The sequence below is a fragment of the Nycticebus coucang genome, chromosome X, assembly GCF_027406575.1.
Source record: "Nycticebus coucang isolate mNycCou1 chromosome X, mNycCou1.pri, whole genome shotgun sequence".
Lineage (NCBI taxonomy): Eukaryota > Metazoa > Chordata > Mammalia > Primates > Lorisidae > Nycticebus > Nycticebus coucang.
Genome location: NC_069804.1, coordinates 126,567,790 through 126,582,617, shown reverse-complemented (window position 1 = coordinate 126,582,617; position 14,828 = coordinate 126,567,790). Strand labels below are relative to the sequence as shown.

General features: G+C 35.7%; 1 pseudogene; it reads left to right on the top strand.

Moving 5' to 3' along the window:
- Nucleotides 1–280: 280 nt before the first annotated feature.
- LOC128578494 (multiple inositol polyphosphate phosphatase 1-like) lies at nucleotides 281–1,108 on the top strand (annotated as a pseudogene).
- The last annotated feature ends 13,720 nt before the right edge of the window (nucleotides 1,109–14,828 follow it).

The following is a 14,828-nucleotide window of genomic DNA, read 5'->3' as shown; positions in this document are numbered from 1 at the left end:
TATTTTTAAGTTTTTTGTACATAGGTCATAAATACATTTATGCCCATTTCAGTGTGTTGATTATTTGTGCAAATTGGAGTGCTTACATCATACTACTCTTGACTGTTCCCCTTCAACTACAGCCCACAGTCCACAAAGGAGGGTTCTCCCAGGGACCTGGACCAGGAGTGTGTGAACTGAGTGAACGACATTTCTCTTGTCCTGCCTCTGATAAAGTACCTGCCCTGCTCTTTTATTTAAGATGATTATCATCATCGTGCACAATCAGTTCTGCTCCTATATGGAGTGTGAACCTCCAAGGATTAACCATAAATTAATGAGATTCTTGGATGACTGTGAGAAATTTTTACATGGTGGAAAGGAACGCTACAGCTCTTTCTCGTGTGGAGGCCTTCAAAACTGGACCAGAAATGCAGAACATTTTTTTTAAAAGTTGCAGCTACTTTACCAGTAAATGACTTAAAGGCGGATTTGTTTCAAGTAGTTTTTTTTTTTTTTTTACCTGCTCCTTTGACTAAACAATTAAAGATTTTAAATCTCCTTGGTGTGATGTTTTTGACATGAAAGATGCAAAGGTGTTAGAATATTTAAATGATCTGCAACAATATTGGAAAAGCGGATGTGGATAGACTACTAATAGTCGATCCAGCTGCACCCTGTTTCAGAATATCTTTCAGCACTTGGACAAAGCAGTTGAACAGAAACAACAATCTCAGACGGTTTCTTCTCCAGTCGCATCCTCCAGTTTGGTCATGCAGAGACCCTTCTTCCACTGCTTTCTCTCATGGGCTACATCAAAGACAAGGAAACCCTAAAAGCTTACACTCACAAGGAACAAATGCATGGGAAGTTCCCAAGTGGTCATATTGCACCTTATGCCTCCAACTTAATATTTGTGCTTTACCATTGTGAAAATGCTATGACTCCTAAAGAAAAATTACAAATGCAGTTGCTACTAAACCAAAAGGTGTTATCCTTGGCTCGCTCGTAAGAAACTATTTCATTGTATGAGGACCTGAAGAACTACTACAAAGATATCCTTCAGAGTTGTTAGAACAGTGAAGAATGTGAATTAGCAAAGGTTAACAGTACATCTGATGAGCTATGAGGAACTGGAGAAGATTTTTAATTCATCAGGAATCTATGGGGAGCAATTACATGCTTATAATAGGTAGGCAATCCTGGGATTACAGAAAGCTTTTACATTACTTTGAGTATTTCTGTCTTTTCACAGAAAAACATTGAGGTTTTTTGGTTTGGACAAGATATGTAAGAAATAATTCTTCACTGGAACGGCTCTCTTAAGGGGGGAAAATATATTCAAAGAAACAGCTAGAACTGCAAATGTTAACAGAAATTTCCTATTTACTTGAAATTTAATATATCTCACCCTGCTATAGAATATGATTTCAAAATGATACTTGAAAAGTGCTGGAGTAGGAGCAGCGCCTGTGGATCAAAGGAGTAGGGCGCCAGCCCCATATACCAGAGGTGGCAGGTTCAAACCCAGCCCTGCCCCCCCCCCAAAAAAAAGTGCTGGAGTTACAAAATACATCATTTGGACAATCCATAATTTGACTGAACCAAGTTTAGGAACTTCCCCAATGGTGCTACAGTTCTCCTCAGGTAGGAGAATTCTAGTATGTAGTATTTTTTTTTCAATTATCTTACATTTTAATGTAAACTATTTCCTGAGCCGAATATGACCACGTGTTTGGGATAATCCATCTTTAACACAAGTTTAGGCACAGAGGCCTTTTTTCTCTGTGACAAACTCATTCACACACATCCCATCCACAGCCTGCTGACCAAAACATTGTCCAAATTCAGCCTGTCCCTGCACATTTCACCTTTGCTAAACACCCTTCTCCTCTTCCTTTCATTTCTCCTCAAATCAGGGCAGCTCCTGAAGAAAGTGCCATCACCAGAAAGATAACATCTTTTCATAATAGATGTTTTCTCATTTGCTTACATCAGCCAGATGTCCAGATGTTGGGGACATCTCCTTTTTTTGTTTGTTTTTGTATGTTTTTTTGTTTGGTTGGTTGTGGGGGGGTTGTATGTTTCTTGGTTTTTGTTAACAAGTCTCTTCACAAATATCTTTTCTTAAATATTCCTAAAATGATTTAACTTTCAGTTCACATAGTGCTGGAAGTTCATGGTCTTTCTCAAGATTTCTTCAAATTCTTTTTTTTTTTTTTTACATATACATGTGTTTATTAGATTTCTACTTTTGTCTTCACAGAATTAAAAAGGCTTAAAATTTAATAATAATAACAATGTTTAAGATGAGGACTAGAAACAAAAACCTCGTAAAGAATGAACAACAATAAATACATTCAGGGAGGCGCCTGTGGCTCAGTGAGCAGGGCGCCGGTCCCATTTACCGATGGTGGTGGGTTCAAACCCAGCCCCGGCCAAACTACAACAAAAAAAAATAGCCTGGCATTGTGGCAGGCGCCTGTAGTCCCAGCTACTGGGGAGGCTGAGGCAAGAGAATCGCCTAAACGCAGGAGTTGGAGGTTGCTGTGAGCTGTGATGTCATAGCACTCTACCAAGGGTGATAAAATGAGACTCTGTCTCTAAAATAATAATAATAATAATAATAAAATAAATAAATAAATACATTCAGAAAAGAAATCAGATGATTGCTGCATCAAAATATTAAGCAATAATAATAGTGCAAAGAAAGTAACATTCACATTGTCAGATAAGAGTATTTCTATTATAGAATGCTTTGACTCTGAGGTTCAGTGTGGAGTCATCAGTTAACTTCTTATTTTTTTCCCAAAGTCTCAAAAATTAGACAACTAATATTTATAAAAAAAGTAAAAGATACTTTCAAAAAACATACCATGCCAAATCTTATAGACAACAGAAAAAGAAGAAATACTTCAAAATCATTCTACTTAATCTGGATACACCTGATACTAAAATTGGAGAAAATATATTATTATAAAGGGGAAGTTATAAACATATTTCATTTATAAATGAGGATGCAATATCCTAAACAACATATTAACAAGTTGAATTAAAAATTAATGTTTAAGTAATGTACTTTAGTCAGAATTAAATCCAATTTATGTGGAATTAGTCACTATTTTTTTTTCTTTTCCTTGCCCACACTCCCCTCCCTCCTTCTCTGTCTGGTCTCCCCTTACCTCATGCTTCAGCGTGTCATTAATTGTCATTAGTTGTCTTCATATCAAAGTTGAATACTTAGGATTCATATCGCAGCCCAATTTACAATCGCCAAAACGTGGAAACAGCCTAAATGTCCTTCAACCCAGGAATGGATTGGTAAGCTGTGGTATATGTATACCATGGAATATTATTCAGCCATCAAAAAATGGAGATTTTGCAGCATTTGTACTAATCTGGATAGAGGTGGAACACATTATTCTTAGTGAAGCATCACAGGAATGGAGAAGTATGAATCCTATGTAGTATTGTTTTTCTTCCTCCGAACTATTGTGATAAGCTGGGAATATCACTTCTAAAGAAAGCTATCATCTCTAGATATAAATTTGAAACAATATGAAGAACAGTCTGATTTAAAAGGACACCTTCACTGAAGCATGACAAAAATGATTTATTCTTGCTTATTTATGTTCTAAATATAAATAAAATTAATAAAATATTTTATTTATTAAATAAAATATTTTATTTATTAAATAAAATTAACGTATTATATGTATGTAAAATAAATATATTGTAATTAAATAAAATAAATATTTTTGTTAAGGTATTTATAAAGTATTTGAACACACTTCTAGTAATTCCTTTTATCCTTAGTAAAGATAAGATAAAGGTAAAATAAGATAAAGGTAAAATTCCTTACTTTTAGTAAAGTAAGATAGTCTTGCAGGGCTATCTTATATTACTATCATGCCTGTACATTCAATAATGGAAAGACAAAAAAGACAATTCACAAGCCAATGGGTAGAATTGAAGTTTCTTAAATCCATTGCTTACTTATCTTTTCAGTTCTGTCAATTGGCTTCTATTTTTATATTTTGCTATTATATGAAATGTGTCTTTTGTTGGTTTGATTTCTTTTTAAAATAAAGACATCTCTGCTGGCTTAGTTTCACAGTTTTAAACCCATTGTAAAGAAATAAAATAGTTCTTTAAATGCCAAAAAATAAATAAATAAATAAAAATAAAAAGAAGCACTTTCCACCTTTAGTTAGTTCTTGAAGCCTTAAATATTATATAGATGATTTTCTAGACCTTATATTTAAAAACATGGCGGTCACAAAAATGTCTAGTAATAAAACTATAGAATATAAATACTAAAATTATATTACAAACCATTTATTCCAAATTCCTCTTTTAACAGATGAATAAACCTGGGTCAAACGTCTGGTGACAGACTCTGTACTTGAAGTCAGTCTTCCTCATGCGCAGCTCATGGCTATTTCAGCTACATTAGGCTGCCTCTCCCTTCATGTACTAACATTGTCCTTGGATATCTCAACCTCTGCTTTATTACCACAACTTTACTTCAGCCATATAATTTAAAACTTTTAGAATCACACAGTGGCAGCTCCCTTTGCAATGTGCATATTTCACATAACTACAGAACATAAATAAGCAAGAAGCCCATCCAAAATGCAATAGTTTTTTTTGTTTGTTTGTTTGTTGTTTGGTTGTTTTTTTTTTTTTTTGTTTTTTTGCAGGTTTGGCTCAGGCCAGGCTTGAAACACTTGAGCTGTAGAGTGTAAAGTGTAGAGTGTAGCTGGCGCCCTACTCCTTGAGCCACAGGCACCGCCCAGAAATTTAATCTTTTTACAGATTACTGACTACTAGTTTCACTTTGAAAATATCCTTAGATAATTGTACTAATAGATTTGCATTTATGAAAACACAAAGTAAATGGCAATGAATATTTGACATGCAAAAAGTTAATTATTACTATATTATAATATAAAATTAAAATAAAATTATACTTAGATGAATTTAGACTTAATTTAACTTCTCAAATGTGTTTATACTCACAAGAATAAGTATTGACACTTTTCTTAAATATTAAAAGGAAAATTATCATCCATTTGCAAAAGCAAGGAAATTGCTGTCATTTTTAAGCTCAATTCCCCATTATGAAAACTATGCAACTATTAATAACTTTTAATAATTTTTAAAGCCAACGAATACAAGTTCAAGCAGATTGAGGTGTATCAACCAGTGAACCAACTTCTAATTGTCACATTATGATTGTCAAGTAAGTCCCACAAGACATTTTTTAGTAACGGGCTGTTTGCACATCTGTTCATATATAACCACTCAATCATCATTTGGGGCATTAGTCTATCAGGTGATATATGTGTCAGATATAAGTAATTTGTCAAAGGATACATAGAAACTAGAATTTCCAAAACTCCCATTTGTTTTATTTAATGTTTTGGCTTGCAGCTCAGTTTCATTTCATGAAAAACTGATTGCAACCATTTCATCACTGTCTCTTCCTGACAAGTGTCCATATTATTCTACCAGCTCATAACTATTTGGTATATGTTCCTTGATAATGCTGATAAATTATGTCAGAAAGTTCTAAAACATAGCTAAACATTACAATATCATTGAATTGGAATGGATTTTGAAAGGTAATTTATATTAAATGTTTATTCTCTATTCTTTGAACTAAATCTCATCACCTTAATGTGTCCCTAAATTTAATAAGTATCATAGAAGAAGAAGTGTTCATTTCTCTCTTGAGATAATTCTTATATATGGATGTAAGATTTTAAAAATAGCCTTATAATCCCAGGGCAAACATAAAAACATTCATGTGTATATACCTTGCATTACCCAAAACGTTAATCAATAATAATTACCACTAATACCTAAAACTGGAACATCAGTTTAAATTTTTCTGATTACTGACAGTATTAATATCACCTCAGTTTCTAGAATAGACAGAGACTCAGAATGATATGTGCCTTACTCAAACTCATAGTAAAATAGCAATTGAAATGTGTACTGTGTATACAAAACCAGTTTCCAAGATATATATATAAAGATAAATAGACAAAGTTTTCAGGGTTAGATATAACACATGTAAAGTATCTAACATTTGAACTCAAGTCTTTTGTCTCACATTCTGCTCTTTTCATCCAACCTCACCATCTCTCTAGCATACCTTCTTTAAAGAATAACTGAATAACTCCTGTGACTGTGACTATATGGGATTACAGGTCTGATCATTTGACCGATTGAAGTATCCAATCAATTCCTTCAAATAGATGAATTTCCCTCCATCAAATTTGACATTTTTAGATCTCAGGTTAGATCCTTATTTCTGAAAGTTATATCCTAATCCATCAAAACAGGGTAGGATGACCATTCTCTATCATTACATAGCACACTTCACATACTCTAGCTTAACATTTATTATTTCCCAGCATTTTTAATCATTCTATCATTTGCTGGTTTGCTCAACTGAATAGGCACTTTTTGTTTCCCTTGTACATTTCATAGCTCTAATACCTAACATACAATCCCTGATACATAATAGATATTTTATAAATAATTTGTATACAATGGAAAAATAAATGTAATTAATTATAGGTAGTGATATGAAGTAGAAATGGTTCTAGAGAGATGGTATGTCTACCAAGAGTGGTTACAGGCTCAGCACTCGTAGCTCAGTGGTTAGGGTGCCGGCCACATACACTGAGGCAGGCGGGTTTGAACCCAGCCCTGTCTGCTAAACGACAACTGCAAAGAAAAATAGTCGGGCGTTCTGGTGGGCACCTGTAGTCTCAGCTACTTGGGAAGCTGAGGCAAAAGAATCACTTAAGCCCAAGAGTTTAAGGTTGCTGTGAGTTGTGACGCCACAGCATTCTACTGAGGGCGACATAGTGAGACTCTGTCACAAAAAGACAAAAAAAAAGTGGTTACAGATCTGAATGAATATAGATAATCTGTTCTGTTTTCACTGATATCTTAAGCCAATAGTTTGGAGTTCGGATAAGAGAGATAAATAATGTCATCCTGCCAGTTGTACTGATATTCACCCAATATTCATGCATTACAAATTTAAAATCTAATCATTAGTGATGTCTAAGCCAATGATTTAGTTGTGAACTGATTAACTTTTCTGATCATTAATGACTTTTAGAAACCTGCCATAACAGAAGGCTAGCTTCACTTGCTCACAGGACCATTGGTGCTCTGACCATATCTAGCTATACAGAGGAATTTGGCTCAAAGACTATGGCAGATTCTGAATAAAAAGTGAGTCCTCATCATTGAATATATAGCTTAAAGTACTTGCTCAAATGTTGACTGGCTGACTAATAATTGCAGAGGGGACTACAAACTCTAATTAGGGTATGTCTCTGAAATTGCAAGAGAGGATCAGAAAAATATCATCCTCTAAATCTTGTACCGAGTAGGGTCAAAACAGAATAGATTAGATTAGATTGCTTAGATACAGATGTCCTCACCATAAGAGATAAATTGTAAATGTTATTTTGACTGGAGTTTCTCCCAGAACATGATATTAGGGACTGTTTCCTTACCTCAAGAAGACTAAGATATAAATGTTCATTAGGTTATGATGCATACTGATATAAAACCTTGATGGTAGAGGGGTTTGCAAAGTGTTTCAGAATTAAGACTGAATTGGTCTCTATCCAGCCCTGTCCAGGAGAGAAAGAGTCTATATTCGGAAGATGTGATTTTTCTGTTCACTCATCCACAACAAGCATTCCTTATAGTAAAATGGGGGGAATTCTCTGGGTTTTCTACTACCTGTATTTACCATACATATAAGATTATTTAATTTCATCACTCATACAAGGGCCTCCTGTTGACTTACGTACTTAATGCTACAAGAAAGGTATATCATAGACAACAGAGATTATAAGGAAAGTTATGCCCATCCACTATTTATTTATAAATAAATAAATGTACCCTTTGAGTATATTAATCTATTTAGAGAAGTTAGTAGGAATTTTCAAGGTAAGAGAATTCCCCAACCCTTTCCTCTACCAATCTCTGTGTGTGTGCGTGTTTAAAAGTTTAGATAATAATGCACTTAAATAGTTTCGTCTCAAGTGGCCTTAACCTTTTCCTACGAAGTTTTCAAATAGCACTTTTTATCTCCAGAACACTTAAAAAGAAAATATGTGTTATTGCTTAAAAGCAAAACAAAACACCTTTTATAGAAATGTCTCTTTCTATGCATTCATTTATTCTCTTCCTTGTCTTTTTCTCCCTAGAAAGAACTATAGTTTGCTATCGGCTCTGCTTATTTACTTATATGGTATATCCAGTGGGCCTCTAGGTGCACATTACAAAGAATAAAACATAAATTGAATTAAAAAACATAAGAGGGGGCGGTGCCTGTGGCTCAAAGGAGTAGGGCACTGGCCCCATATACCGGAGTTGGTGGGTTCAAACCCGACTCTGGTCAAAAACTGCAAAAAAAAAAAAAAAAAATCATAAGAGAAGCTATTCCCTGCCCTCTGTGCCTTATTTCCACAGTCCATCTGCGAGCACTCTCAAATCTCCTCACTTGCTAATAACACAGGGATCTTTGATAACAAAATTAAAAATTCTACCCTAAATATTTTATTATCCAAAGGCAGATGAACACCACTTATATAACAAGGCCATGTAACTACTGGTTCAGTGTATTCTATAGATAAACTCCCCCAAATTGCACACTTTATATTTTGCAGAGTTTGCCTTGAGAAATCTGGCTTTACGGATGGACCAAAACTGCCACTAATTTTATAGTCTCAGGCTCACTTTCTCCAGAATGTACATACACACCCTCGTATTTGTTATAATTTTTAACATGACACTAACAGATATGCATTCCTTTGGATTTTAAACATATTTCTAGCTTCTAAGGCAGGAGTGTCCAACTTTTTTTTCTTCTTTGCCACACATTGGAAGAATAAGTGCTGTCTTGGGCCACACATTAAATATCCAAATACTAACAAAAGCTGATTAGCGAAAAAGAAAAAAGTACGTACATACCCTGTTTCCCCGAAAATAAGACAGTGTCTTATTTAAGGTGTGCTCCCAAAGATGCGCTAGGTCTTATTTTCAGGGGACGTCTTCTCTTTCCTGTAAGTAGGTCTTATTTTCGGAGGATGTCTTATTTTCGGGGAAACGGGGTACTTTTCATTATATCTATCCCAAACCTCTGTCAGCACCCAGTGTAATCATGTGCACGAGTATATGTGTTCAAACTCTTCACATTATTGAGGGAAAACAGCAAAAAAAGTCGTTTCAGTCCCAACTCATTATTTCTTCCGGTAAATCAAACTGATCTTGTCACTGTACTTTAGCAAAAGTGTTGGTACAAATTTACTAATTAAAATTCCTTAGGTGAAAGAAAAGCATATACCCCTGCCCCTTAATGACATAAGCCATGCACTCTGGCATAAACCTGGTCTTTTAATGCCAGAGAACGCAGAAATACAAGATAGATGACTTACCACGTAAATAGAGAGAAGATACACTTTAACTCACACTGAAAATCCATCTACACTACAAATGGTGTTCAAGGTGAAAGGTTGGGATTAGGCATCATTCACAGGGAGAATAAGTTGCCCTCCAATATCTCACTTTCTAATCTTTCGCATTAAAGCTGAAATTGTACTATCAAATAATTCCTTTGTATCTCCAAATGGTCTCAGTTTAAAAAAATATTCACAGTTGAAAAGGTCTGAATTTGTCAGATTGCTTCCCAAGGGTCCAGCCAGATGATGGCAGGTCCCATTGGAATGGATGCCTTGAAAGGTAAAGTTTGTTAAAGAATTAAAAAGGAAGACTGCAGTTTAAATATACTCCAAGACCAATTGTCCAGAGCCACACAGCCAAAACTTAAGTCATCCTGGCTTCCCCCTAAATACTAACTCTAATCATAAACAAAAACACAAAACATAAACTTTACATCCTGAACAGCATGATTCACTAAATGGAAGCCAATCAACTATAGACAAATCAGTGTAAACATGTCTGCTTTCTTTAACAAGAATATTACTGTACAACAGCCAATCACAGAAAAGGTCAAAATATTCCCTTCTTTGTGTTTTATAAGCCATACTTTAACTGCTTTGAACAGGGCTTCTTACCACTTTTGGTTTGAGGTCTCCTGATTCACAAACTGTTCTTTTGTATGAACAATAAAACTTAAAAAAGTTTTCTAATTTGAGTTCATTTTATTTTTGACAAGTTTGATGGAGAAGTGAAATGATGTACAGAATATGAGATGCCAATTATGACAGTAACACCAGGCACTCCCTCCATTAGGGAATTTGGGGCAAGAATTAGGAGCTATGGGATTGTATAATTCTAGATGTGAATGTGGTGTGTTGAAGGGATCAAAAAAATCATTGAAAACTCTCCATTTTGCTATGATCCAGCTATGCTTATGAAAAAACATGTGGAGGACAAATAGAGCAGTGATCCAAACAGGACCGCTAAGTATTTTCTATGTGGAAGGCTTTCTGCTAGCCTCCATGGTTAAGCAGCAATACAGATTTCTTAAATTTTAAGGACAAAAATTCTCAACTAAAGTGGTTTTCTTACATGCGATAGTTCTAAACTTCTAAGATAGCATTTCTCTGTTCAGACACACACTGTAGTTTCTGTTCATAAAAGTATCAAAGTTGGCTCAAGCTTAGATATAAAGAAGATGAAGATCTAACATTTGGAGTTCTTAAACAGGTACAATTTTTTAGGATTAATATTCTATAGGGCAAGTAGTGGCATATCATTCAGAGACTAATGGTGCAAAATGAAGAGAAAATTTCAATTCACTCAAAGTCTATTATATTATTCTCAGACTAACACAGTACCCTAACGATTACAAATAGTTTTGCTACAAGTTATGCTAACTTCTGGCTGTACTCTGGACCCCTCTTGGTGGGCGGCTTCAAGAATTAAATTCACCTAGGCCAGGTACAGTGGCTCACGCCTATAATCCCAGCACCTCTGGGAGGGTCACGGGGAGGATTGCTTGAGCTCAGGAGTTCAAAACCAGCCTGAGCAAGAGCCAGGTTCCATCTCTACTAAAAATAGAAAAATTAGCCAGATATTGAAGTGTGTCCCTGGGCAACGGTAGTCCCAGCTACTCAGAAATCTTAGGTGGGAGGATCACTTCTGCCTCACTATGAGGCCACTGCCCTCTAACCTGAGCAAGATTCTGTCTCAAAAAAAAAAAAAAAGAAAAGAAAAGAAAAAGAATTAAATTAACCTAAAGTCAATTAATATATTATACTTTTGTCTCTCTTTCTTCTTCCTATACATGTTTCATTTTTTCCTTCACTTGCTGTATCTTCAGCTCAGATTTTTACTCTAAACCAGAAGTTGACATTCAGTTAGACTGTTTTGATGGGCAAAGGAAGTACCTGTCTCTTGAACACTTTTTTTTTGGCCAAGGCCGGGTTTGAACCCGTCACATCTGGTATATGAGGCCAGCACCCTACTTCTTTGAGCCACAGGTGCCGCCCTCTCATAAACATTTTTTTTATTTTAAGTGGTTCAATGACTGTGATGAGCCTGAAATATAAAATCAGTGCCTCTTTGGCTCAGCACCCATAGCTCAGTAAGGTGCAAGCCACATACACAAAAGCTGGCGGGTTTGAGCCCGGCCCAGGCCTGCTAAACAACAATGACAACTGCAACCAAAATATAGCTGGTCATTGTGGCGGGTGCCTATAGTACCAGCTACTCTGAGTCAAGAGAATCGCTTAAGCCCAAGAGTTGGAGGTTGCTGTGAGCTGTGACGCCACAGGACTCTACTGAGGGCAACATACTGCGACTCTGTCTAAAAAAAAAAAAAAAAAAAAATCAGCACCTCCTTACTCTTGTGATATCCTTTAGCTCCATCTATTCTGTGGGTCAATTATTCAAGCATTTAATTTAGAACTATGGAAAACTAACATGTTGGTTACATAAATAGTCCGTACATAATCAATATGGGTCTCCTTGTTCTGGGAATCCTGCTATGGCTAACTTGAGAGGACTTCCGGATCCCTCCCCACAGGTGAGCACTATAATAAAACCTACGTTTAGTACAGTGAAGTACTTAAGTGCTCAGGCTGTGCAGCCTCATTGCATAGGTTAAAATATTTGCTCTCTTTACAGTTTGATCATGTGATACATGTAACTCAGCATCTCCACGTCTCGTTTCCTTATTTGCAAAACCCAAAAGTACAGTGCCTATTGTGTGTGATTTGTGTAAGGGTTAAATAGTATTTATAACATCCTTAGAACCCATAAAAATTACTGATGTTATTCATTAGTATTATTTTTTTTATTAGATAGCAAGCCCTTTGATGGGGGTTGGAAGTAGAGAGATGAAAATATTTTTCAGCAAGGAAGGCAATTATCATTTCATGTGCTCATTGAAATAACTAGCCGGCTCTCAGGGGAATCAGGGAAGGTTTCATTGGAAAGATTACTCTAAAATTAGACATGGAAGATGTGTAGGCGTTGTTCAGGCAGAGTGTGAAGGCAAGTTTTAAAAGGAGAGAACAGCCATGTGAGAAGAAAGCATGTGATGAGCTTAGGGAAGTGAGAAAAGTTCAATATGGGTAATGATGGTCATACTTAAATACAGGAGAAAGATCACAGAAAGTCTTGGAATACATATCAAGAAATTTATGGACTCATAAGTATCACAAGAATGGAAAAGCAAGTATCACATGTAGTCAATACTAATTTGAAACTCGTAGATTAACAACACCATGCTCACACGGGAGAAAAACTCAATTAAATTCAAGGGGAGGGAAGCCATTAGATTCCTACCCAATGGGAACAATGTGTGGATGTATGGCACAGCTCCTGGGTGAAGGACACAACTACAACTTTGACATAACCTCACAAATGCAAATAAGGTAACCTAACTGTGTGTACCCTCATATTAATCTGAAATTAAAAAATAAAAGAAATTTAGACTTTAGGCAATGGAAAATCTTGAACAGTTTTAAGCAGAAGGACTAGATCACATTCACATTTTAAATGATTACCTTGGCTGCAATATGGTAAAGGTATGGAGAATAGTTATGGGGCTTTTGAAAGTGTAATAATTTGAACTGATGTAGTGACAATGCAATGGAGCTAAGCAAAAGGAATACAGAGATATCAAGAAGGTAGAGTCACCAGTACTTGTTGATTGATTGTATGTGAGGGTGAGAGAGGAGGATTCACAGACTTGATTAATGGAATGATTGTGGTATATCCATAACATGAAGACCAAGGACATTTCAAGTTTTGACTTGGATATTTTTTTTCCATACCCCACTATAGGAAACAGGATGAGAAGCATATTGAGGAAGGATGGGTACTAAAAGCTATTGACTTTGGGTTTTAGCCATTTGTGGTACTAAGTTTCTGTAGAGCTACTAAGTGACAATGTCCTGGGAAAATAGATCTGGGGCTCAGGAGAGAAGTCATGGGATAGCTTGTGTCTTAAATATCTTAGATATCCAAGATAAATCCTTGGATCCAGGTTAATTAGATAGATTTCTTAAATTGTCCTACAATGGATTTATTTCAAGATATTGTCAGTCATATTCTATTGGTGCTCTCAAACCTTTATATCTTTTATTTCCACAATTTTCATAATCTCCCCTGAATGTACTTCAACCTAAATCAGTTGAGTGCCCAAGGCACCATGTAGTTAGCAATTGTGCTAAGATCTTCTAGACAACCATATGGTGCACATTCTTGGTCTTTAATTTTCATCCTAAGTATGATCTTTGCCAAAGCTATTCACCTCCTTGTCCACCAACATGTGTGTTTCTAATGGAAGAACGGTAATAGTAGTGATACCGTGCCCTTTCTTAGTAAAAGGTTTGGTAAGGGGCAGCACCTGTGGCTCAAAGGAGTAGGGCGCCAGCCCCATATACCGGAGGTGGTGGGTTCAAACCCGGCCCCAGCCAAAAACTATAAAAAAAAAAAAAAGATTTGGTAAGTAGTGATGTGTTTACCAGTCCAACACTTTGTTTTTCAGCCATTGAATATTGATTTGAAAATGTTCAGACTCTCTGGAGTTGGTGTACTGCTTTAACATTAGTTTCTAATACTCATAAAAACCTATATCTGCACTGTAGGAGGATAAAATGGGGAGATCATATAAGGCCAGGAGTTCAAGATGAGCCTGGCAACATCACAAGAAAAAATAAATTAGCCAGGTGTGATGGCATGCACTTCTACTCCTAGCTACTCAGTAGACTGAGAGGCAGGAGGATCATTTAAATCCAGGAGTCTGAGGTTGCAGTGAGATGTAATAACACCACTGTACATAGGATAGAGTCTAGGTGATACAGGGAGAACCTGTCTCTAAAAAAACACAACAAAAACCTACCTCTAGCTATCATCCTTCCTCAGTATTTTTCTCTTCAGATATGCTACTATCTATCAAAGTAGTCAATATAGCAACTAAGAACACCAACTGGTCTGTTTCTACCTATCAAAAAAATTTCACTGGGCATTGGGTCTTTGATTCACCTGCCCATAGAATAAAAAAATACCCAGATTTCATTTTGGATATAGGTCTATATGTACTTATACACAATAGCCATGTCTCCCTACTAATAAGAGGTTTGTAATAAAGAGGAAAAATAAAACCTTAAGGCAAATGACTTAGCCATAGTGAAATGACATCCATCCCAGGTGGCCCAAATAGAAAAATTCTCAATTTCAAAAAAATCACTCTTGAGTACTGTGGACCACAATGATAACTCAAAACTCTAATATTTACTATTATCTACTTTTATTTGGCATTTTAACATATAAATTACATAACACTTCTTTCATTTAGACTTATTTCTCAATCGAGACTAAAAACTTATCAA